Below are 25,789 nucleotides of genomic sequence, written 5' to 3'. Positions count from 1 at the left end.
GTGGAAACTGCACGTGTGCCACAAAATTCGGCTCAAGCAGCAGAATTGATTGCCCTTACGAGAGCATGCGTACTGTCTGAAGGAATGAGAGTGAACATATATACGGATAGCCAGTACGCCTTTGGCGTTGCTCACAGTTTTGGGCGATTGTGGAAAGAACGTGGGTTCCTGACTTCGCATGGAGCTAAGATTCAGAATGGCAAGTTGGTGAATGATCTCCTTGAGTCGCTAACCCTACCGTTACAAGTTGCGATTATGAAATGCAGTGCGCACAAGAAAATCACTGATGATGTTGGTCGTGGTAATGTGTTTGCTGATGAAACCGCGAAAGAAACAGCAAAAGATGTAAAGACTCGAATGTATGTTGCAGGCCCTGCAAGATGGGTTGGTGATGTTGGAATGTGTGAAAACACAATAGAAATTGTAAAGTCCCTTCAAGCTGAAGCCACAGAGAAAGAGTTGAGCAAGTGGAGAGAAAGTATGGGTAAGTTGGATGAGAATGGTTGTTGGGTCGATTTGTCAGAACATAGGCGATGGTTGTTACCTGATGCATATGTGCTTCCAGTGGTTACTATGGCACATGGAATGGCACATATCAGTATGAAAGGAATCTGTAAGTTGTTGGCTCCAGTATGGCAGAATGCTGGAATTCCTAAGTGTGCAGAGAATGTGGTCAAGAATTGTATGGTATGCTTGAAGTACAACCCTGGTAGGGGAACCCCAACTCCAGCTGGTCATTTTGCGCCTCCATCATATCCATTTGAAGTTTTGCAGCTAGATTTTATCCACATGGAAAGGTGCAACAACCTGAAATATGTATTGGTGGTTGTTTGCGCTTTTTCAAAATGGATAGAAGCCTATACCCTAAAGGACAACACTGCTCTATCCACAGCCAAAGCCCTTGTGAAGGAATTTTTCCCTAGGTTTGGAATGCCAAGAATGGTGTGGAGTGATAATGGGAGTGAGTTTGTGGGTCAAGTGATGAAGAATGTGTGTGAGGGGTTGGGGATAAAGCAGAAGTTCCACGCTGCAAATCACCCCCAATCAGCTGGATTAGTAGAGCGCTACAATGGCACTCTAAAACTCAAGCTGGCCAAAATCCAGGCGAGCTCAGGTCTTAAATGGCCTGACGCTCTGCCTCTAGCACTCCTGTCCACCAGAATGACCGTACACTCACGAGTGGGACTTAGCCCATACGAGGTTATTTTTGGCTGCCCGGCCAATGTATGGGGTGTGCCAAGACCGACAAAATTCAGCGAAATCGAACATCCAGTACTGCTTGATTACTTGTACGAATTGACGGCTAAATTGCGTGTTTTACACCAACAGGTGCACGATACTCTTCCCCAGGCCTCTGAAGCTCCAGGACACCCTATCGACCCTGGCACATGGGTGCTCGTCAAAAATTTCCAGCGCAAAAACAACGATGAGCCTCGTTGGATCGGCCCTCATCTCGTACTTCTGTCTACAAGATCAGCTGTTCGAGTAAAGGGGAAGAAGAACTGGATCCACGGCGCCCACGTTAAAAGAATCCCTTTGCCTCTGCCGTATGACCAGTGGGTCCAGGAGGGTATCGCTGACTCTGAAACAGACACTGTACCTCGTTTTGTGCCGTTCAGTGATGCACGCATAAAAGGCACAACTTCAGCACAACAGAGTGACGATATTTTACAAGAAGCTGTGCCACCGTCAATTCGATTGGACACCACAGAGCCTGAACTCTTGTTTCAAGATCAGACAGTACCTGGCCGTTTTCATTATAATCTAAGACCAAGGCCTATGGACAAATAAATATTCTTTTTCTTTTACCTTTTTTATTTTTTGATAACCAGAGCTCTCCCATCTGAAGGACTTTCTTGATTTTTGTTTTTCGAACCACCATCCGGGTTCAGCCGCAGGGTCGCGGTGCCAAGACTTTGGGGTACAGGCCGAAGACGTTAGGTCAACGGTTCTGGTTGGTCTAGGGCGTTCCCTGGACTGACAGGCGTACTCCTTAGCAGAAGATACTCACCCGCCGCGAGCGGCACGATTAGAGGATGGAGTTTTTCAAGATGTAGAGACCCGCTGAGGAAATGAACTTTAAAGCCAGAATGTGTAAAATAATGAAGAGCAAACGTTTCGTATTTTTATGCCTGTTTGTATTATGTAGTATGGTAGTGTTTACTGTAGGATTTGTATTCTTCTCCTCTCAAGAGCCCATTGCACCCACTGTACAGCCTATACCTCCTCCTACTGTCTCCTCACACTCTTTTCACCCTCTGCCTGAACATGAACAAGCTAGACAGTCTGAGTTTGTAAACAACTCGTTTAGTCAGCTCCTGCACCAGCACCAACTAGTCATGAATACAACGAATTGCTGGGTGTGTGGTTTAATGCCACATACCATTAATAAGGGTATTCCTTATCTAGTGCTGCCGTTTAGTTACAATGGATCGTCATGGGCATTCCAGACCATGTTTCTCTTTGCTCTAGATGCGTACTCCCCGCGACAACCGCGTTCCATCAGACCTAGTACAAATAATAAAGCTTTAATGAAAGGAGTTGCCGATTTGAGCAGAGATATCGATGCATACTCATCTATTCCCAAAGAGGAGTTGAGCGCTTATGTAGGGTGGAACGCGACGGGGTATAGTATTAGTCTGGGTGAAAGACAGCGAAAAATCTCATCCCCAATCTGGGTCCTACCCCACATAGGTCGGTTCTGTTTACAAGGTAATGGTCAGAATCCTAGAGCTCAACTGGGAAGAAGTGACTGTACTGAAACGTACACTTTTCCGTCACAGTTTTCCCCTGCGTTTTTGGCTGCCAAGGGTACATATTTTATCTGCAATGACCGAGCATATACATGGTTGCCCCCTGATTTCTCGGGCACATGTTATATTGCAAATTTGCTACCGCCAACATTCACTGCTGCCTCCGACTATCACAAGACCATAGTTGTGAGAGGCGTGATTAGTAAGGAGGATACTGCCGGTCAGGAAGCGGGAGATTTCTTTTTGGGTTTCCTGCCGTTTTGGGGACCTATGGTTAATAGTAGGAACCTGAGACAACTGACTCGTGTGGTTGAATCCACTGTTAATGTTACGGCTGGTGCCCTTGGTAATTTGACAGCTGAGCTCCAAGCGGATCGCCTCATGACTTTGCAGAACCGCATGGTTCTAGACGTTATACTTGCAGACCGCGGTGGGGTATGTAAGGTTATCCAATCTAGTTGTTGCATTTTCATACCAGACAACGCTCCAACAGTTTATCAAGCCATCTCCAAACTACATAAAATATCTGAGTCCATACACGTGGATAAAGGAGATTGGTCACTGGTGGGGTGGTTCTGGGAACTGATATCTGCCTGGGGTTGGAAGATTCTGATGGTCATTGGAATGATCTTAGCCATCCTTTTCCTGTTCTGTCTGTGCATACAGTGTGCTCCTGCGATGTGTGGCCTGTGTGCTACATTATGTGTAAGGAAACCTGTATCGAGGGACGAGCTAAGTAATAGGATGATGCTACAGCAACATCTCCATGACTTCATGAATATTGACCTAGACTCGGATTGATGTGAGTATAGTTATTGCCTATGTAAGGGCAAAAGGAGGGTCTGTCGTACTTTGCAATTTGGGACCGCGTAGGAGGCAGGGCCCTACCCCTGTCTATCCCGGTATTAGTGAACCGCGAATGGTCAATGCGGTATGTACAAGTGCTTTGTGTAACGTTTTAGCTATGAATGCACTATGTATACGTTATTGTACATCACTACGTGGGTTCCATCTTGGAGCAGTGGCCATCTTATGGTTGCCCTCACATAGGCTACATATCATGAAGCAAATACGGGCCTTTTAGAGCACATGTGCCTTCCTTTGACTTTTCTGTGACCTGGGCAGCTTGGCTCCGCTGCCCCAGGTCAGTCCGGTCTCACGAGCTCCCTGTCCTCTGGCCACCTGTGATTAGCATCAGGGCTTGACACACCATAAAGCCTTTACATTAAACATAAGCCTCCAGCTAATCTCTTTCACACCTGACTGTTCCTGCTTTATGGCTTGTTTTCCAAACAGGAGATGCTCATGTTTATTGGGGCCTATCGATATCTGATGTGGGATCTGAGCCTTGCTGGGTAAATAATTGTGGGCTGGTTTAACTGGAATGTGGGATGGTCATCATGACTCTGCCTTTTCGTTTGAAATGTATACATATGAATGACCATGCCATAAAACAAGGAATGTATGCCTGAAGCATGATATTTTGTATTTAAGGAGAAGCCCGTTTCTGTGATTTTTAGCAGTCTCCTGAGAACATACACGCTGTTGTACTTCTAGGATACCTGTAATTGGTCTGAAGCCAATAAACTGATCTTTGACTTCACCCAGAAGACTCTGTGTTTCTGTAGGTCTGAAACAGGAAGAACCCGAAGTCATAGGGTGTGTTCCCCTGCACCGCTGGGCTTAAAATTCCTAGTACTTCAGTTTGAGTTTACACATAGGTAAAATATTAGTATTTCTTTTATGTTTGCATCGAACGGCGTTGCACTTTATGAGGTTTTATCATGTGACACAACTTTTAAATATCCGATATACTTGCTGTGTTTTAGCAGAGCATGCATGAATGGCTTGGAATGCGTGGCATATTGACTTGGTGAAGGTATGTTTAATATTTTCAAGTACGTTTTTTTTCATTAAACATAATTTCACTTTGGGGGCACTGTTTGGCTATACATGCCACATTCACAGCATGTTTACTGTTTAGTGCACACCAAGGTGAGAGATAACGCACATATAGCATGGCGTATACACATAAAGCACTGGTTAGAAACGTGGGGGATTGTGCGCACTTTTATGTAAGTGTTGATCTGAGGGGAGAAGTTGTTTAAGGTGCATGAGTCACTGATTCTTATCATGGTAGTAAAAAGTGGGAGTATATGATTTGTACGTAATCAATCATAAGGGACTTGCTTTAGCAAAAAAGTTTTTGAGTTGTGAGCTGGCAATATGAGGTTCTCATTTTGATTTTTCCATCACACTGACCCCTGAAAAAGGGCATTTCATGTCTGAAATGCATTTAGTCTATAACTTTCACATGGAATTATGAGGAATTATGAACCTCATCGTGTCTATGAGTAAAGCCTATATAGGCACTTGTTAAACCTTTGAAAAATGTGTAAATTAAAACGTCTGGTTGAATATATGGATGACTATGGATTGCTTTTGGAATAAACTAGTGTACAAGGACAACAATGTTTGAATTTCATTGGATTGTTCGCATACATTTGTCTTGCTGTGCACCCAGGGTTGGAGAAGCTGACGAGGCCCCTGTTGTTACAGGCATTTTTAGAAAGCTGGCATTTTTATGCCCTTAGCCCTTTTGTGCCTATAGCCTGGCCCACCTAATCCCCCAATAAATCCAGCCTATATATTAAATGCTATTTGTGATCCTGCAGTACTGATTGTGCCACCCACTTAGCCCTTCAGCCCTGTCCCTATGCATTGAAATGCAGCGGTCGGATCGATGGCCTGTCTGTCAGGCGGACTGCTACAGACGGGCTGCCGGTGGCAGTCCATCCGACATTGTAATAAGGCCCTAAGTTTCATAGATGTATTCAAGGAAGATTAGTTTTTTTGGATAAGTAAAAAAATAAATTCAAATGATACAATACAGCTAGAGCTCAAGTTGCATCATAAATGTGCTTGCCGATGGGCGAGACAGACAAAAGTTGATTGAACAATGTTCCGTCAAGAGATGAGTTTTCAGAAGTTCTTTGAAATTGCAGAAGGGTTGGAGCAGCTGTGATGTCAGTGGGTATTGGCAGGAGACCCTCCAAATTTACTATTCCTATTAAGGGGTCGATTACGATGCCGTCTGGAAAGCATTCCCACCAAATCGGGATAGGAATGCTTTCTGAACTATTCATATTCGGGGAGTCCTACCGACCGATTACGATGTGTCCAGATGCTTACAGATTCGGTTCGGTCAGACTCCCATTGACTTCAATGGGAGCCTGTGTCTCGAACGAGAACACCGGCTCCCATTGAAAAAATGGGTGGGTGGGGAAAACCTTAAACCCTGTAGAGGGCAACACATGGTTCTTGCCACACTGTGCATGGTTGAGAAGGGGGGTCCTAGGGTACCTACACTTGCCCCATCCGGAGGCCTATGGGTGACGGGGGGCCTGCTACGAGCCCCTGAAGGCCGATTGCCACAGCCGTTTCGGCCAAACCAATTCAGAATGGATGTCCGAATCAGTCACCGTACTTGCTCGTTTGGAAACCGTCTCCATTGGGCTGTATGATTTGGCGCCAAACGAATCCTGTTCGCAACCGATTCGGACAGCCCAGATGGCTTCCTTGCATCGTACTTGGTCGTCTGAAAAGGTGACCCAATAGGTCGGGAACAAAGTTCCTGAATCGGATTTGTAAAATCCGAATCCCATTCAGAGCTTTTCCTGACAACATCATAATCAGCCCCTAAGTAGTAAACTTACATGTTTGAGGATCTCCTGTAGAAAAGATAGGAGAGGTGCAGGTAGAGATTTACACTCACAGGTTTTTAGTTCTTTAGTAGTATTGTTTCAGCACTACTAACAGACTACAAAATGCAGGCCCCACAGCCTTTAATTTGTAAAAAAAAAAAAGAAGGAAGTGCCCCAGGACAAGTGTAAGACTACCAACCACTGTCACTATCTGAGCATCACCCATTTGAACCACTGGTGCCAGCCTAATATTGGCACAGAGACGTTGGACATTCTCTTCAGCATTTGGCTGCTAAAGGCTGAGTGTGGTAGCAAGCAGAGTCTGCAGCACCCAATAGCGGCTAGTGATCTCTTAACATAGGCATAAAACGTTGCAAATTGCAGAAAGCATGTAGACCATGCAGAAAGTATGTTGAGCATGTCGGTTTAGGGGTGTTGTACCATGAGAAAAGCTTGAAAAAATTTAGTCAAATAGTGCATCATCATGCATGTGTGTCACATAAATTTGCTAAACAGTCACAGGCCTTGAAAAGGCCCTTGTGAATGAAATCCTCCTCTAATTTCTTGATGTGCCCAGTTACAATTGAACCTCCCAGATGTGCTGCAGGTTCACCATTGAAGACAGAGAAAGAGTAGAACAATTATGCAAACCTCTAAAGATAATATGATTTTATCAGTGGCATACAGATTATTGTCTTTAAAAAGGATGAAAAAGATAAAATCAACATTTTACTACAACAGAGAGAGCGAGGCAGGGTCCGAGGCTCTTCAAAAGATGAATAACAATAACAGATAAAATTGAAGCAATAAAATCCCCACACCCAACACAACTTCAAAGGTTCTATCAACTAAGAAGGTGCACCCTTCCATGGTGCAGTGGTTTAGAGGGACAAAGGGAATATTAACTTATTTACAGGTATTCTTATGCTAGAAAATACTTTGGAAAGCAGCCTGAAACAACTAAATCAATGTCCGAAAGTAAGGTACAAAGGCAATCCCTTAAACTGCTTCAAAACCAGTGAACAAATAATAATTTTAAAAAGTGTGTGTTAAGACAGGAAGCCGAAATGTAGAAACCAAGGTATTTAGGAAGCCGAAATATAGAAATAAAGATATTTATTCCAAATAACAAATATCAAAAGGCCCACACACAGGTGAAAGCCAGACGTGCTGCTCCTGACAGAAGTGCATGCGAATAATATATCAACATTCCATTAGATCATGTATATATACTCTCAGAGACTCCATGATGTTACATCATAATGTAGACTTAACCTTATTGGACACTAAATTCAGGCTAATCAAATGCACTATGTGGCGCTAACATCTAAATGAACACATTTTGAATATTCAAAATATTGGATATGTACAACATCTCCTTTCTTTCCAATGCTAAAAAATATATATATTAGTATTAAACAAAATCCATAAAACGTTTAGGTAGTTTAGGCAATCTGCCTGAAGATTTCAATTTATTCAAATTGTGAACCATCTTGAATGTGAAAGTTATCATCTAAATTAGATTAATTAAAGTCAGATTCTCGAATCTCATGAGAATCCTTTTGTACAAGACAATACATATTAGAATCTTCAGAAACTTCAAGCCTAGTATTGAAATCCAATTTGGCTGAAGTTTGTGATGGTTCTGTGCTGGCATTAATGTCACACGCACCATAATCTGAAAATGCACTTCTTTTGTAAAAATCATGTTTAACACAGTCCCATACATTTAGTTCAATCCCACAGTCATCATTGGTCTCATTACTCATGACAATTTTCTCTTGATCTGGTTTTAACCTAACTACATCCCTTTTACTCCACCATCCTTTGTCTCCTAGATGAACTGCACCTTTTCACATTCCAACTACATTATAAGGTGAAGAGAAAGTTTTATACTAATAACACAATCACCTTTATTAATTACTTTGTTTTTAGTTTTGTGACTGATATCCTAATATTTTTTAGTTATCTTCTGCCTCTCAATGATTTTTTGTTGCACATTTATCTGTCGTCAATTTCATTACACCTAGTCTTTTTTTTGTACCAATTTCCAAACAGTGTTAAACTTTCTTCCTCTAAGTAGGTAAAACTGTGATAAATTTGTAATATCATTAATTCTATTGGTATAACTATTACCTTTTTCATGAATAAACTCTTTGACTGGCAATTGAGATGCAATGGCTAACTGCACTCCTTCTTTTAAAAATCTGTTAACATATTCCACCTGTCCATTAGACGATGAACTATAGAAAGAAGTTTTTTCTTGGCTTATTGCAAGTGTTTTAATAAAAGTAATCATTTTGGTAGTGTTGGAACGATGATTATTGGTAGAGGCAAACGTAGGTCTGTCACTAACAATAAGGCCACTAACACAGTACAGGGCTCAGAAAAGGTCTTAGAAAATTATTCCTATGCTCAACCCTTGGTAACGTGGCTGCGAGCAGGCAGGCCTAACTTCAAAGACGGGTATGGAAAGCATTTAAAAACACCAATTCAGTAAATAATAAAGACACAACACAAAATAAAAATCCAACACCAATTTATAAAAATAGGCAATATGTTTATCTTTTTAAATGCCATCAAAACTTTAAGAATCCACTGTAGGAAACCAGAGATATGAATTTTGAAAGATTAGTCACTTTCTAGTGCTTAGAAACCAACAGTTCCCCTTTTAGTCATTTGCTCTGACAGGGACTCATTCACCTTTAGCAATTGTCCTGGAGAATTTCTCACCACTGTTGTGCAGCCTTCTGCAGCTGGCCGGGTCCAGTTAGAACTCCTTCCTGAAGTTGTTCTTGAGGGTACCAAAGTATCCAACACACAATCCAAGGTTCTGGCATCTCCAAGAGGGTCCTTGAAAGTGTGAGACTTCAATTCTGCAATCCACTTGAACAAAACCCTTACAAATCCACTGGTAGTACTCTAGGCTGGGGATTCTTTGTGGTGATGTCCAGGTGAGCTCTGTTAATCTGTAGCTTGCAGGGAGTCCACTCTTTCGTCCTTTTGAAGCAGGTTTTATCCGCAGGTCTGTAGTTTCAAATGTTGCAAAAAAAGGCGCAATCTCAGAGTCCTGGCCTTTGGAAATGCACATCAAAATCTTCAGCGCAGACCCTTCTGATTCTCTTAAGTTTCAAGCAGCAGATCTGAAGGGCTCTGCCCCTCTCAGATACTTATTCCAAGTTCTCTGGGTCAAGCAGGAGGTCACTCCTGACCAATGGGAGCAGGGTAACTCCCCTACGATATGACAACATCCTTTAGAGTGTGGCATTATTTTGTCCCAGAGTACACCAAATCCTCCAAATTCATGATGGCTAATTTTCCAGCAGGGAGGTAAGAGCTGGCTAAACCCACCCCTAGGATGACTACTTTCCATAGCCTCTTCCCCTGCATCTGCTCATTCCTTCCATAAGCCTAGCTCTGGCTTGGGGTCAAACGGGTAGAGTTGTAAATGACACTGAGGCCGTCCCCTTTCCTCTGAAGACCATGGTTTACGACTCCCCCCCCCCCCCCCCCCCTGCTCTGGCATTCCTGTGTAGCAGCACACTGCCCTCCCAGCAGAGCTGGTCAACCCCAGGGGCTCTTTATCACCTCTTCAAAGCAGCCTGGCTAATCCACTTAACTCTGACCATTCAGGACAGACCACTGGAAGGCTGAATCTGGACCTACAAACAAGAAAGTCATATTACTTCTTTTCTGTACATTTTAGGAGAAATTCAACATTATATTGTTAGAATTATCACTACCATTCTGGGAAGCCTTTGAATGGAAGTTCTATCATTCTCCTATCAGGAGTTATTAGTTAATAACTTCTTGCCATGTTATCCTATGTGGCATGGGGCTGGCAATGGGCAAAATGACTTGGGCCATTTTTCCAGCACCAGGCCTTGTAAAAACATATTTTCCAAGTACTCCGCCTAGATCTACAGGACCCCCACCCCATGGAACGACTAGGGGAGACTTCAGGGGCTCTGAATCTGTAGAAATATTGCAGATCCTCCCTCCACAATGCTCCTAGCATCAAAGTCGAATGTAGGCAGCATGTTATCACAATGTGGGGAGTGAACTGTGCAATCTCACTTAACCCAGGGCATATAAAACTCATTTTATAAGAATCCACCTTATAAAATACCTGCCCCTCCACCCCTGGAACACCTAGGAGAGACCCTGGGGGTTCCTAATATATCAAAACAGGCTTCCTGTCTCTCTTCGCCTGGAGCCGGATCTTCTTTCCTTTAGGAAAGCATTGAAGTCCAGGTTGTTTAATGTCCTTTAGGTCTCTCTGTCTGTTGCCCGTTCCTCCTTCTCACACCTCAGCGCCAAGACGCTGTTGGCATTAGAGCGCTATATAAGCCTTTTTATACTTATACTTATACTAGGTTATCCATTTTTATGTGCCCCAAATACAAAAGTCGAGTTTGAGCGCAATTTACTTATTAAAAGCAGTCCTGCCACACAGAGTCACTCAAAATACCTCAGGCTTCAGTAGTGCAAACATACAAGTGCACAAATATCTGCTGGCCTCTAAACGGCCGTGCCCTATTTATACTACGGACTGATAATAAGTTTCAATCCCCCTCCCCTAATATGTACTAGGGCCCTATGGGGTAGGTCATGCCAATCACAGGGGTACCCCTTACCATAGTGTTCCCCTAGTGTATGTAGGTGTTTTCACTATATTCTAAATGTGTCTCTTTCAACATAGCACTGGCCCCTGGCTTGGTTAGGCAGAGCCCAGGGTCAGTCAGAGTCAGTTACCACCAGTACCAGTCAGCAAAAAGGTGGGAGGTGCCCAGGGCACAGGATGACTTTGCAACAGGTAGATATTAGTTGTGTTCCATTGTCTGAAACCAAAATGTTGGGTTGACCTTCAATAGCAAATATATATATTTTTAATTCATTAATGACTTCAGTAGTTATGTTCTGAATGAATTCATAATGAATTCACTTAGTGTAATAATCAAATAAGATTATAGATATTTACAACTGCTGTCTAAAACTTTGAATGGCTGAAAAATCAATAGCAATTTTTGACCAAGGGCCATCAGGAATTTCAACTAATTGCATTTCATTCTTGCTTGCCTTCCAATGTTTATCTGCCTTTAAACATTGTACACATTGGTCAACATGCATATTAACATCTGCATAAATACCTTGCCACCAATAGTAATTACACACAAAAAATCGTAGCAGTTGTACCTGGGGGACCTCTATGAGCCGCAACAAACAAATTCTTTTCTCGGTTGAAAATGTGGTATAAATAAATCATGTCTCATTAATATGCCATTCTCCAAAGTTAATTCATCAGAAACATGTTGATAACACTTCATTTCTTGGTTTAAATTTCTTAATGGTGGCCATTTATTTGTTAGATATTCCATAACCTTAAATAAAGTATTGCCTTTTTTTGTGTATCTCTCCATTGACTTTCTGAAACTACTTCTTCACTTATAATAGTTGCAACTACAGGTGCTCCAACATATTTTGTATCTTCTAAACTTTCATCTTCATAATCATTTACTGGTAATCTTGATAAAAAATCTGCTCGACATTTCAACCCTCCTAGAATGTGTCTAAGTTTGAAATTAAATTCTTGTAATTTTGCAATTACTCTCACTAATCTAGATGACGCCTTACTATTGCCTCTTCCACAACCATCCATCATATATATCAATGGTTTATAATCCGTAATAATTTCAAACTCCTTTCCCCATAAGTACATTTTTAGTTTTTCAACGGCCCAGACACACCCTAGTGTTTCACGTTCAATTGTTCTGTAGTATTTTCTGTATTTTTGAATCATCTAGAAATATTCGCAATAGTGTATTCCTCTTCTCCATCTTTTGACTGAAAACAGCTCCAATGCCTACTGCACTGGCATTAACAATAATTATGTTTTTACAATTTGCATCATATGGGTACAGTGATGGAGCTTCAACAATTACTTTTTTAGTTTCCTCAAATGCACAATCCTGTTCACTATCCCACTCAAATTTGACTCCTTTACGTAACAGTTTGCGGAAAGGTTCTACTCTATCCGCATATCCTGAAATAAAACGAGAATAGTATTCACTGAATCCAATGAATAATTGTAATGTTTCTTTGTCACTGGGCTTAGGTGCTTCTCTTAATACTTTTACCAAATCGTGTTTGGGTTTTATTCTATTTGCAGTGAGTGAGTTTCCTAAATATTCTATGCTGTCTTGTACAAATTTACATTTGACACGGTCATATCTCTTTCCTTTAGTATGAACAATACTGAAATTGATGTTTCGTTGTGTTCCTGTACAATTCCTGCTTGTACTGAAATATAATCGCAATTTTTAAAATAAATGCTAACCACGGAGGCTAGTCCAAAAGGTAATCTTGCATAGCTGTAAGCTCCTAATGGAGTTACAGAAGTTGTTAAATCTTTAGATTCTTCAGATAATCTGATTTGGTGATATGCTGACTTGAGATCAATCATTGAGAAGAGCTTAGGTCCAGATATAGAAGTTAATATCTCTTGCATTTTTCATAATGGATGACAGTTCACAACAATGTTTTTATTGAGAGATCCCAAGTCAGCACACAGCCTGTCTTTTTCTTAGTGACATAGATTGCGGAAACCCATTCTGATGAGTCTGTGGGCTCAATAACTCCTTCCTTACCACATTTTTCAATTGACGTTTTCAATTCCTTTCTTACTTATAGGGAAACTTGTCTTACTTTGTGTGTTATTGGTATGCCCATTCCTTGAGCTTCATTTGTGTTCAAACCCATTAACATACCCTATGTGTTCTTTGAATACATCTTTATTGTTGCTTAAGACAAAATCTAGAGTTGGTTGTTCTCCTGAAACACTTATGCAATCTATAGAGTTTTCTTCTAAGGCAATGGGCTCAGCTGAACCTCGTTGTGAAATAACTCCTAGTTTTCATAAATCTTTCCATCTACCTATATTACGACCTCTCTCAACAACACAAATGTTTGTTTTTATGGTTGTTCCTTTGAAACTAAGATTATCCTCAAAACCCTACCATATCAATGTCAAAATCCCGAATGCTTTGGGATTTACATCAGTATCTTGTCATGAATTATAAAAAGTTGATTCTGATATAATAGTTATGGGCGAACCAGAGTCTGCCGCTACCTGTAAATCTACATGTCCTATGTGTATATTTTCCTAAAGGTGCTCTTATTTTACCTTCAGATACTTCAACAGTGAACACAATATGTGAACAAATTTCTTCATCAAACTATTCAATTGCATCAACCTTTACTTTTGTATTGTAACTGCTTTTGGTATTTTTACAAGGAGAGGCAAAATGATCAACAAAGTGATTTTTAGAACAACACCCCTAACACATGCAAATTTTCCCTTAATTATTCTTCCCAGGTGATTATTGATCATACTTCTTTTCCTGTAAAGAAAAAAACGTTAGTAGTGTGCACATTTTCATTGGATATTACTTTTGATGACACTAATGAACGTTTATTTCCCTTTGCAATGTCTATCACTTGTAATGTAGGATTTCTACATGATAATAATGGTTCCTGAATCTTCTTTGAGTAGCAATGAAAAACAAATTGGTCTGATATAAATATCCACCATCTTATTGAATTAACAACTTGGCGCAAGAACTATTACAGCCGACATGTATACCTCTATGTTTTCACTTTCAGATTGTTTTCACATTGAAAATCTGTGTCTCCCTACCATAATCTTTGGTTCCTCAGTAAACTGTTTTTCCATGCGCTGTATTGCCTCCTGGTATTCATCCATTGGCATAAACTGATCAGGTGCATTCTCATATTCTGGCCAATCGTCAAAGATTTCCTGGCCAGCATTGCCTAGAAAACCAAACATTATTGTTTTTTTTCTTTCTGCATTATAAGCTTTACCATCTGTCACTATAAGATAGTTTTCAAAGGCTCCATGCCAATTTTTCCAGCGCATGGGCGGTTTTCCTAGTTCATTAAAAAGAAATCTGGCACAAATATAGCATTGCTTTGTGCCATGTTGTTTATATTATCCTCCTAGTTGCAATTGTCTTTCACCACAAATATCAAAGTTTAGAATAATTTACTTGTGCTGTAACTGGTTAAAGTACTTTATAATGAATTGAGGAAAAATGTATCTTCTGTAGATCAAAAGCATTTTAACTTGAAAAGAAGTCTTAACGTACCTGCAGATTTTTTTTTTCTTTTATTTTTCCTGTATTAAGTTGAAGAGTCACATATACGTGTTCGTTTTACATATTTATTTCCTCACCGTAGGTTTGGATGCTGAGCGCTGAGTTTCCACGCGATAATGGTGAACTGCGTGTATAAGCGCCTTTGAAAAGTTGCCCCCCAAAAATTATTAAAATGGCGGCACGTTGATGCGTTCCAAGCTTTAGACGTGGCTACGGTGTCCCAAAGAGATCACTTCCAGAAGAGAGTGCACACAACTATGTAATTGCGATAAGCACGAACATTAAGACAAATGCCCAGGCTACATCGTGAGCCTCCAACGGTTCATTCAAGTAGCGGTACAATTTCAAAGCTTTTTTTATAACGATTAAGCTATTTGAAATAGTTTCAATCTCGTTATGGGTTGCAAATAGTACTTGCAATTTAAATGAATTCGTCGTGCGCTAAGAATCTTCCTGATTCCTTTTTGAAGCTTTTCGTCCAGGCAAAATTGTCTTTAGGTAGGGTCGGAGATCGACAGCAAATTGTTAAGACAGGAAGCCGAAATATAGAAACAAAGATGTTTATTTCAAGTAATAAATATCTAAAGGCCCACACGCAGGTGAAAGCGAGACGTGCTGCTCCTGACGGAAGTGCATACAAATAATAAATCAACATTCCATCACATTATTTAAATACGAACACAGAGATTCCATGATGTTGCATCATAATGTAGACTTAACCTTATTAGACACTAGAGTCAGGCTAATCAAATACACCGTGTGGCATCAACATCTAAATGAACAAACATTGACAATTCAAAATATTGCATAGGTACAATAGTGTGGATACTATTTTACCCTAACCAGATATAGGAGCATATCAGTCATCCATACTTTACCTTATGTATATATGGGAATTTCCATAGTGCAAACAAAGTTGAGAGTAACAAGTAAAGTATCAGAGATTTGTAAGCTATTGAGTGTAGGAGAAAAGCAAGAAGATCACATTGGTTACTGTCAGAAAATACATCTTTTTGAGTAATGCCCCCACTTTTTAGGATTGATTTTACTGGTGTTTTGCTTTGTTCATTCACACTGACAGTCAGTCTCACAGTGCATGTGCTCTGTCCCTCTAACAAGAGGGAAACTTGTCTACACTCGATTGTTTTGATTTTCTGTAAGGTCACAAAAATGTTGCACAGTTAATGCACCCGTGGCTTTGGAATTACTTGACATGTGGGTCGCAGTTACAGATACATCAACCACATGTATGACTGGAAAGTATGACTCTGTGATCACCATTGTGACCTGGCTGGCTGCAGCCTGAAACATTGCGGTGATACATGCAAAAGGAAAGTGTTCAGCCATACAGAGAAACCTGATTTTATAAATGAGATAAGTTACCTCTAAGGGTACCATGTAGCCCAAAGAGAGTCATGATAAAGATAATATGTCCTCGCAGGGAACAGTTACAAAAAGGCTGTTGTCGCTTTATAGTTAAAGTGACTTTCTATGGAGTATTTTTCTATGGAGAGGTCTAGTTATGATTGATAGTCTTTTGTCACAATTCCATCTTGGAAAATGCAAAAACTTGTTTCAAAGTTCCTTTTAATATGGATCAAAAGTCTAAATCAAAGGTGAGGGTAGAGTTTTGCAAATTATATTGGAAAGGCAACTTTTAAACAACATCAGTAATTCATTCAATTCTGCTGACAGTGATCAATTCTGCTGACAGTGATGAGGTGTGAGGAGCACCTGTGTCAGTGAGACAATAAAACTGAATTTATGAAAAAGAAGGAGGGATATTCACTAATCATTTATCTGTAAATGCACCACTTGGGAGTGTTTCAACTCTATGTAGAAGAGAAACTTGTTCCCAGATCAGGAAGAAATGTTGGTTCCTAATTTGCGTAGGCGGGGTGTTGGAGGGTTTTCAAGGAGTCTAGGAGCTACAAACTCCTGCCAACTTGGACAAAGCCTTCTAGGATAGCTTGCGGGTAAGCAAATCTGGAAGTGCTGCAAAAGTGGGATGGCTCACAATTGGAATTCTGCAGAAATTGGGTCAGGGAATTTCACCATACTCTGTCTAAGGCACTGGATAACACTGACAAGAAACCACATGCTCAACAAAACACTCTTGGGCTCAAAAGATTCAACAGGAGAAGGAAGAATCATTTCTGACCTGTCTGTGAAGAACCCTGAGGTGCCACTGCTCTCCCCTTGAACGCAGGCACAAGAAGTGCTTTCTAAGCGTGAGTCGGCTGGTCTCCTGTACTGCCACCAGACCCAAGACTGAAGAAGGGCTCTATCATGTATATGAGAAGCAGCTATTCAGTTGGGAATGGACATCATTGGACCCTTTTGGCATTCTTCTGGTGAGAGACCTGCACTTCCTTGCCAGCTTTGGAGCCGTGGGTGGGATTTTAAGTATAGCATTTAAACCATCTTTGAAAAGTAAATCTGCAAAGGCATCAAACTGTCAGAGAAAAGGGCAAACATTTTGGTTAATGACTGCAGGTTTGGCCCACAAAGATTTTTACAGCAAAGTTCAAGGCTTCCACAAGACTTCGTCAGACCGTTCAGTCTTGCCACTCTCAAGAATGCTGAGACCCTGCAAAGAGATTTATGGACATATGCCTAAAAGTATTTTTTTGCGATGACCAAATAGCGACTTTTAATTAATCGCTATTTGGTAATCTTGAATACCTATGCATTAAGAAAATCGCTAAACTTTTGCAATTCGGTAAAATTTGCAATTTACTACGCGTATAATAGGGAATCTGCAATTAGTGAATCGCTAATAGCGAATCTGTGATTTCAATGCAGCGTGATGATCTCACAACAGTAAGTGAGGCATCCAATGCTGTTACCTGAGAGAGAGGAGGCAGTCTGCAGGAGCACAGCACTAGGAAGCCTGTTGGGACATCTGAACCTGTGCAAGTAAATTAGCATGGCATCAGGAAACATCAAGGAGGAGCCAGCGCCACGCTGAAGTTCAGCAATAGGAGTTGGAAGCCCTCAATGAGGAAGTGGTGAAGATTGTTTGCCAAACAGTCACTTCAGGTCCCAGAGTCTGAAAAAAGAAAAATATTGCTGGGAATACAATTGAAGATCAGCGCAGTGGAGCTCGCACAACGCACCATTGTGGATCTACACAAGCTGTGGTATACCCTGCAGAGCCGGGCGAAGGAAAAGGTTGCTGCAAGGCTTGCTGATGCAAAGAGGACTGGAGGAGGACCATAAACACAAACAGCTTCTACATCCTTAGAGGACTTGGTGGAGTCAACCCTTCAGCCTGAAGCTGTTGTTGGAGTGACACAGATAGAAACCTCTGCCCAGCCCAGTACTTCCGAAGGAGGGATGCAGGCAAATGACCATTCAATGGTAAATTCGATAAAATACCCTTTCAAGTGAGATCAGGCTTAGTGTAGCAAATACTACTCCAGTCCACATTTTACTTGCTACACACAAATTTGTTGCGAAAACAAATTTATTATTCAAAATTATGCGCTATGTGAAATACATGTCCAAATATAAAAACTGAAATTGCACTGTTTAACATCACAGATGCACCTGCGCAGGAGTCAGATGGAGGTGAAGCCCATGATCCTCTGGAGATTCAGGCACAGTCAGGAGATGACAACACAGTGGCCCATTACCCACAACACCTGCGCTCACAAGACGCAGGACCACAGTGGCACCACTACCTGCGTTCGAAATGGAAGAGGAGAGCCAACCGGATCCTCCAACAACACAGGCTGGAAATAAACCAATACCAAGACCCCAAGTTCAAATGATGTGCAGCAATGTCCACAACAGAAAGCGCAGGGCAAAAAGTACAAATGGGAGCTGGTGAAGGTGACAGATCAACTGTCTTTGGTGGGCTGGAGAACACAATATTGAAGGTGCAGCGCCTGCAAGGCAATCACATGCGTTCAATGTGGGCACAACTTGTATCATTATCAAAAAACATGGTAGAGATGAGGGACAGCATCAAACAGCTCACAACAGCAGTGGTGGAAGGACGGAGGGAAACAAATGAAAACTTCAGTAACAAGCCATCAAGGGCTTATGCAAGGTAATTCAGGAAGACCATGTGTCCTATCGCAAAATGCACCATCAATGACTTGGCTGCTTAGATGCCTACACTAAGGCATTCAACCGCCTGAGCAACCCAACAGCTCTCCTGTCTCGATGTGCTGTGGGCATGCAGGTCGAAATTACCCATTTCTGTGGTGATGTGGCCAGAGGACTGATACAGGTCACAAATGCTGTGGAGCAATTACAAACTGCTTCAGTTGGTGGCAGTAATGTACTGGGTGGAGCAGATAGTGAGGAGGCCTCCAGCCTCAGTAGCATCATGACACCAGTGACCGAATGCAGAAGGCGTAGAGGAAGTACTTCTGCATCAGAAAGCTCAACAAGCATGTGACAGAGCACACAGACTGGCCCACACGAATGCGTGGCCACAACAAATAGTGTGGCATTGAGCAAAGGAATGCCATTTTGTGAGGTAACCAGTCGTAATCATTTGTCAGGACTAACGTACAAGTTCCATGGCAATGTTATCCTGTTGCATCCTGACTGCCACGCTGCACATTTTTTTCTTGGTATGTGTGCATTGACACTACCTGATTTTGTTATTGAATAAATCACATTAGCAATGAAACCATGTAGTGTCTCGTATCATCATTACCCACCTTAAAAATAGTTCTGTGTTATTTCTGCATGTCTCTGTTTTCCTTATGTTGCACTCGAAACGCTTGCTGCTTGTTGAGCTTGTCCTGGCTCATCGTTTTCATCAGGTTCACCATCCGTTAGGTCCTGGGGTATGCCTCTAGAAGTTGCAGTGTTGTGCAACATGGCACAAGTGGCCACGATTTTGCAATAAGTATCTGGCCTGTACTGCAGTGCCCCGCCTGTTTTATGTAGATAGCGGAACCTACTTTTCAGTAAGCCAAAGGTCCTCTCGATCGCATTGCGTGTTGAAATGTGCGCTGCATTGCATCGCTGTTCACTTGGTGTAGTCGGATTCAGGTATGGTGTCAGTATGAATGAGCGCACAGCATATGCGCTGTCACCTACAGGATAGAATGCAATAGATTACTCAATGCTATCTTTCACAATGACCAGAGAGTCAGCAAAACAGTGTTACATGTGTTTACTGAGCAGATATCCTTCGCCAAATTCACCCACAAGGAGACGTGTATGTATGCCACTGTGTCTGAAGATGTACGAATCATGCGTACTACCTGGGAATCTTTCCACTATGTTAGTGATGTAATTTTTTGCATTGCATATGACTTGTATATTCAGTGAACGATCTGTCTTCCTATTCCTCTGAATGTACTCATATAGCTACATGCGTCCTGTCAATGCAAACGGTCGACGTTTCATTCTTTTAAATATCCATTCATAAGACCATCTTCAGGACAAGTCGATTAAAAGTTGACCCCTTATTCTTTAAAGAATTTTATCCAAATCGAAAAATCAGATGGAATTTGATTGTGTAGAAGTCGGGTGATATCTAAATCTCACTTGTATAAAGCGCGTATCCTCGATTGAATACTGGCAATTTTCAGTAGTTATTTTGAAGCTGCAGCCAAATCCAAAAATCGGGTGGCTTTGCTCACAGGGAAGGAGTACTATTTAGATCTCACTTCAAAAGGCACGTGTCCTCAATTGGATAAAACTGGCGGTTCACCAGCGATTACTCGGGCAGCAAATTCCATCTGATTTTTCGATTTGGATAAAATTCTTTAAAGAATAAGGGGTCAACTTTTAATCGACTTGTCCTGAAGATGGTCTTATGAATGGATATTTAAAAGACCGAAACGTCGACCGTCACACTGTTTTCTACATAATTATTTACTATTATTATGAAAAAGTGTTTGATTTAGTTTACGTGAAGGAACAATTGATTATACCACTTCCTTCCATTATTTGTATAACTGTCTATTTTCAGTACCCTTGACTTTATTGACTGATATAAACTTGCTGTTTTTTTACACACCCGTTGCTTCTTCTTGATTGATTCTCTATGTATTCTACTTTCTTTGTTCATGCTGATTTGATTCTCATTTATATGACTGATGCATAAGATATAATCTATAATACATGAATGCTGAATGAATTCAGTTCTTTAGGTATATAATTATCCTATATCGAACAATTGATAACTATACAATTAAGTATCTAAACTAATCCCTTGAAGGCACCTTTTTAACATTTTGTCAAGAGCAACTTGCGGCATTTTGGGAGTTGATGCCTGTGGCACCTAGGCCGAGGGATATTTGGGGCCCATTTGTGAACTGGTTGCGGCTAGCGGATACTGATTCTCCTGGGCCTGAAGAGGAGACAGTGGACAATTAAACCGGCCTTATGTTTCCATGCAAATGGTCACTATGCATGCACATTGGTTCTGCCTGGTCAACAAGCCCCCTGTATTAAACATGTATACATCCAACAAGAAATAATAATGTTGTAATCAAGAAGTGTTGATCAAGGCGCAACATAATTATATCAACTTTGTGGAAAATGCCTGTATTTGTCCAATCTGTAACGCCTGTTTATACTGCCAATATATACATATATATTTTTTTTTAAAGTAGGTTTGTGTGCAGCTTGAGGCACTTGGGAAGGAACAGGGTTCAATAGTGAGAAATAGAAACTTTAAAATATTCTACATGATAAGCTGAATTGCTCCAACACAGGAGCATGATTGGTGTCCCATCATCTTTTGAGATAGAGACAAAAGTGCTAAGCTGATCTAAGGAACAGTGGCCTTAAATGTGCCAATTCTCCTCTTGCTGGATAAATGTAATTTGCAATCTACAGAACATGATATTCTTTGCAGAGTAATTCAGGTTTGTTTAAGAAAAAGCAGATGGTAGGGAATAGAGGTGACCATGATAGTCACTCTTTTGGGACCTCCGCGGTCCGCTCATGTGCCCAACTGCAGGTTCCATCAAGAACTCAGTAGAACTGTGGAGAACAGAGATTCCAGTGGTGAGGTTGTACACCCGCTGTAGAGGGCTTAGTCACAGATGAAGGGCAGAAGATGCATCATGGACAGTCTCCCCTCCTAGACCTGTAGTACACATACCTTTTATCTTGAAACTAATTTGCTATGGGTTATGTATATTTTATTGCATTCCTTGAGATGGCATTGAAACTTTGTGTGCACATTCGGGAAAAGACTTATTTGTGCTAGAGCCATGTTGACCAGATACTTCAAGAAATCTAGAAAAAAAGGTGCATCATAAGGGCTTTCTTAAAAGGAAAGGTGATGAAGAGTGAAGGTCGAGAGTTAAGGTGTTCCAAAGAAGGGGGTCCGAAACAGAAAATGTTCTGCCACCAAGTTACTATTTACTACTGGGAACAGTTAAAAAGAGGGCACCTCTGGAACGCAGAAGTCTAGTCCGGGAATACAAAAGTAGTCCTGTGCAAAGTTGCTTGTCTTCTTGACCGTAACATGCTTGATTTGCATGTCAAATGGTCTTAAACTCAATGTGGCAGGCAACTGGCAACCAGTATGGCTCTGTAACAGTGGCAGATAATATATTGTGTTTGCTTAGATTAAAAACTAAGTGCACTGTTGTACTTTGGATTGTGGTGCAGTTTCTGTATGGTTGTTTTTGGCATACTAATTCTACAGGTATTGCTATAATTCATCATTGATAAAACCCTGATCCAAAGCAGGGGGATACTGTGGATGCATGCTCAAATGTACATTTTTCATTGGATTGCCAATTTTGTAAAGTGGAGAGACATAGGGGCTCATTCCGATCTCGTTCGGAAAGCAAACCAAACGACTCGTGTCCAGAATGCTTTCCGTACGACTGATGTCAGGGGAGTACGACCGAACAAGTACGATTCATTTGAATGCATCCAGATATGATTCGGTCGGACTCCCATTGACATCAATGGGAGAATGTGTACCGAACGCGTACACAGACTCCCCTTGACAAAAGGGGTGGTTGGGGATAATTGTGCACCCTGTGGCGGGCACCCCTTGATGCCTACAACACTGTGCATGGTCTGAAAGGGGGTACCCCCATGGGCGCGATTCGGAGGGCCCCGGGTGAAAGGGGGCCTGCTATTGGCCCCCAAAGACCGATTCCGGCAGCCTTTTCGATCTGGGCAAAAAGAATCGTAAAGGCTGTCCGAATCATTCATCGTACTTGCTTGCTTGGAAAAGCTACTCCATACATCTGTATGATTCGGCTGCCGAGGGCTCTAGCTCTCTGTACGCCTTCCGGAACCGATTCGGTCAGCTCTAAGGCTTTCCAGGCATCATACTTACTCGTTCGGAACTGATAACGAATCGGTCAGGAACAAGGGCTTCGGATCGGTGTAGGCAATTACAAATCTGATTCGAAGACCTTCTAAACAAAATCAGAATCGGCCCCATAGAATTTTAAAACTAGTTTTAAGTATGGTGTGATTTTTTTCCAGAAATAAATTAGGTGTTTATTTGCTGTGTATTACCATGAGGTAATCATTTTGTGGAATATTTTTTACAGACGGTATCAAGGAAACACATTTCATTTAGCTACCTTTTACAAATTGTTAATGTTAGATTAATAGTTAATCATATAGAATTATTAACTTCTGATTTTTTTTTTTACATCATTTGGAATAGCTCCTTAAAAGAATTATTTGTTTAGGTGTTGATTTTACTGAAATTTAAGCAAATAATGGTAATTCGTTCCAGTGACTATATCTGCTGTTTTTTAATGAACTACGGTCCAATTGAACTGAATTGTGACCAACTTACAATCCTAAAGCATGCTTAGACAATGGCATTTACCTAGTCCCTCAGGTAAAGTTGCTTGTCTCTAATGAAACCCAAACCCTTGATCTTATTGAATGGGCAAGGTGCGTTCCACATTTGTTCATACCAGATACAGGGTATAAGTAGATTGCCCTGGCCTAATATCGTACTTTAAGTTATGATGACAGTGAGTTTTGAAAGGTTGTTACAAATATAAATTCGGGCTCGCATAAAACAAGCATAGAGGAAATTGTAATTCTCTGATGAGGTGAATCAAAACAGGGTAACAAGGTTATCAACCAAATGCAAGACCGAGTCAATGCAAAAAGATTTTCTGGTAATTATAGTGTAGTCGTACATTTAACAATACTTTTAAAATTATATTTTAAAAATGCTTAAATTATGCTAAAATGTTCATTTTACTGCCCTGAGCAAAATTATATCTATCAAGTGAATTATAATCTTCTTAACATCTGAATTAGTGGGCCCTTCAATTTGCTTTTGACATGGAGAAATTTAGGCTTCAAACTTTTCGTGCTACAGAAGTGGCCCAAAATTGTCATTAATTCAGTGAAATGGGTACTAGGCCTCAAGTCATAGTAAGATATTTTCAGGATTTCATGATGATGATGTTTCCCTTTGACATCATAGGGAACGAAGCAGATGGAAAAAGAAGCTTATCAATTGTGCATATCCATTCTTTTCACAAAGGTATAGAAACATGTTCAAGATCCTTCTAATACTTATTTAGAGCATTAACTTGCCACTGTGAGCCTCTGGCTGAGCAATAGATCAGGTTAGTATGCCTGAAAGATGCAGAGGTCGTCGGAGATTAAAAACAATGAAATTGACAAGTTAACAGAAGTGTAACCTCTGGACACAGCCAATTCTGTTTTGGTAGTGTAATCTTGTAGGAGTGAGATGTGAATGCCAGAAGCTGCTTCCCTACGCCACCAGAGCCGTGCAGCCAACTTAGAAGTAAATATAACTCATGGCAATAACAGTACCCAGGTGATAAAGCAAGTGTAGAAAAACAAAAGAGGGCATTTTTAGAGCCCCTTCAAGATTACTGCATCAGTTCTCCACACTGCAGATTCCTTCCGCGTTCCAGTATAATAGTGTGTCTACAAGAATACAATGTTGTTTTTTAAAGACCTGCCCTTCTAAGGCATAAACAACATGCATGGCCGCACATGATTAAGTGTAAATTATGTATGTTCTTACTTAATACCTCCCACTTTCCTACTAGAATCTATCAGATGGGGCCCTAATTATGCAATGTAATTCCTAAGAAAAAGAAACAAAAACAGAATATGGGTACCTCTGAAACATCAACTAAGTAGGGCATTACTATAGTACCTAACATCACCTAAAAAATAAGAAAAATATCCATAAGAGTAGTGAATGAGAAATGTTTCATGGGTCACCAGAAGAGTCTCAGAAAGAAAAAGTCCTTAATTCTCAATCATTGGGCTTTAGAAGTGTAATCCAAAAAATAACAGTCTTTTCTTTATTTTTACAGAGTAAATAATCACCATTCACAAGAGTTCAGGAAATCACAGCACAGGACGGTGAGTGCATATCCAACAGTGTATTGTGATCATGCAAGTTACCAACTAAGAAGAGCAGTCAGCTGTTGGTAAACCCTCTTGTTCATCTTTCTGTCTCTGCAGGTTCCCAAAGAAGAGCAGCAGAACCAACCGCCGAAGCACAAGGAGAGGAATCCGAAAGTGCAGAAATCCATAAATGCGAAAAATTCCAACAGTGGTGATGAGGAGTCGGCAGTAACATGACCTTCACCAAAATGGTAAGTAATGAACATTTTAAAATAATTGCAGGCAACAGGGGACTCTTGATACTGCCTTACCCGAGAATCTCAACCGCAACTAGCGCGTACTTCCTGGAAGTGGTACAACAAAGGGGAATGTGGAAATACTAAACCCCATCCCCTGCCTTGGCCTACTTCTCCACTATCTGAATTAGCTGCCCAGTGTTCCCCGAGCAGGGACGTACGGTCGCAGCTGTGACAAAAAGCCCCACTCTGAGAAAAAAAATATAGGGACATATATTAGGCATTTTTTGTTTCAAATGTGCAAATTTGCGCAGGAGAGAAAGCTTTGCTAATCTAGACAAACTCCACCAAGATCCATTGTCCAATAGAGCAGATGTTTTTCCTAACTTGACAATTTTCCTAACATCAGAAAACTTGGAACAAAGTTTTTGTACAAACACAGGTAGTTTGATCTTGACTTCATCACCAGCACACAACCTATTTTTTGTTTTTTTCAGCTCATGCTCCACGCTTTTAATTCATTTTGTTTCCATATTATGTTTGACCGCATCAGACATTTGTTTGAGATTACAAGTGTTGAGTTTGGGATTCAACCACCGATGATTACATTT

The sequence above is a fragment of the Triturus cristatus genome, chromosome 3_1, assembly GCF_964204655.1.
Source record: "Triturus cristatus chromosome 3_1, aTriCri1.1, whole genome shotgun sequence".
Classification (NCBI taxonomy): Eukaryota; Metazoa; Chordata; class Amphibia; order Caudata; family Salamandridae; genus Triturus; species Triturus cristatus.
This window is presented reverse-complemented; position numbering follows the sequence as displayed.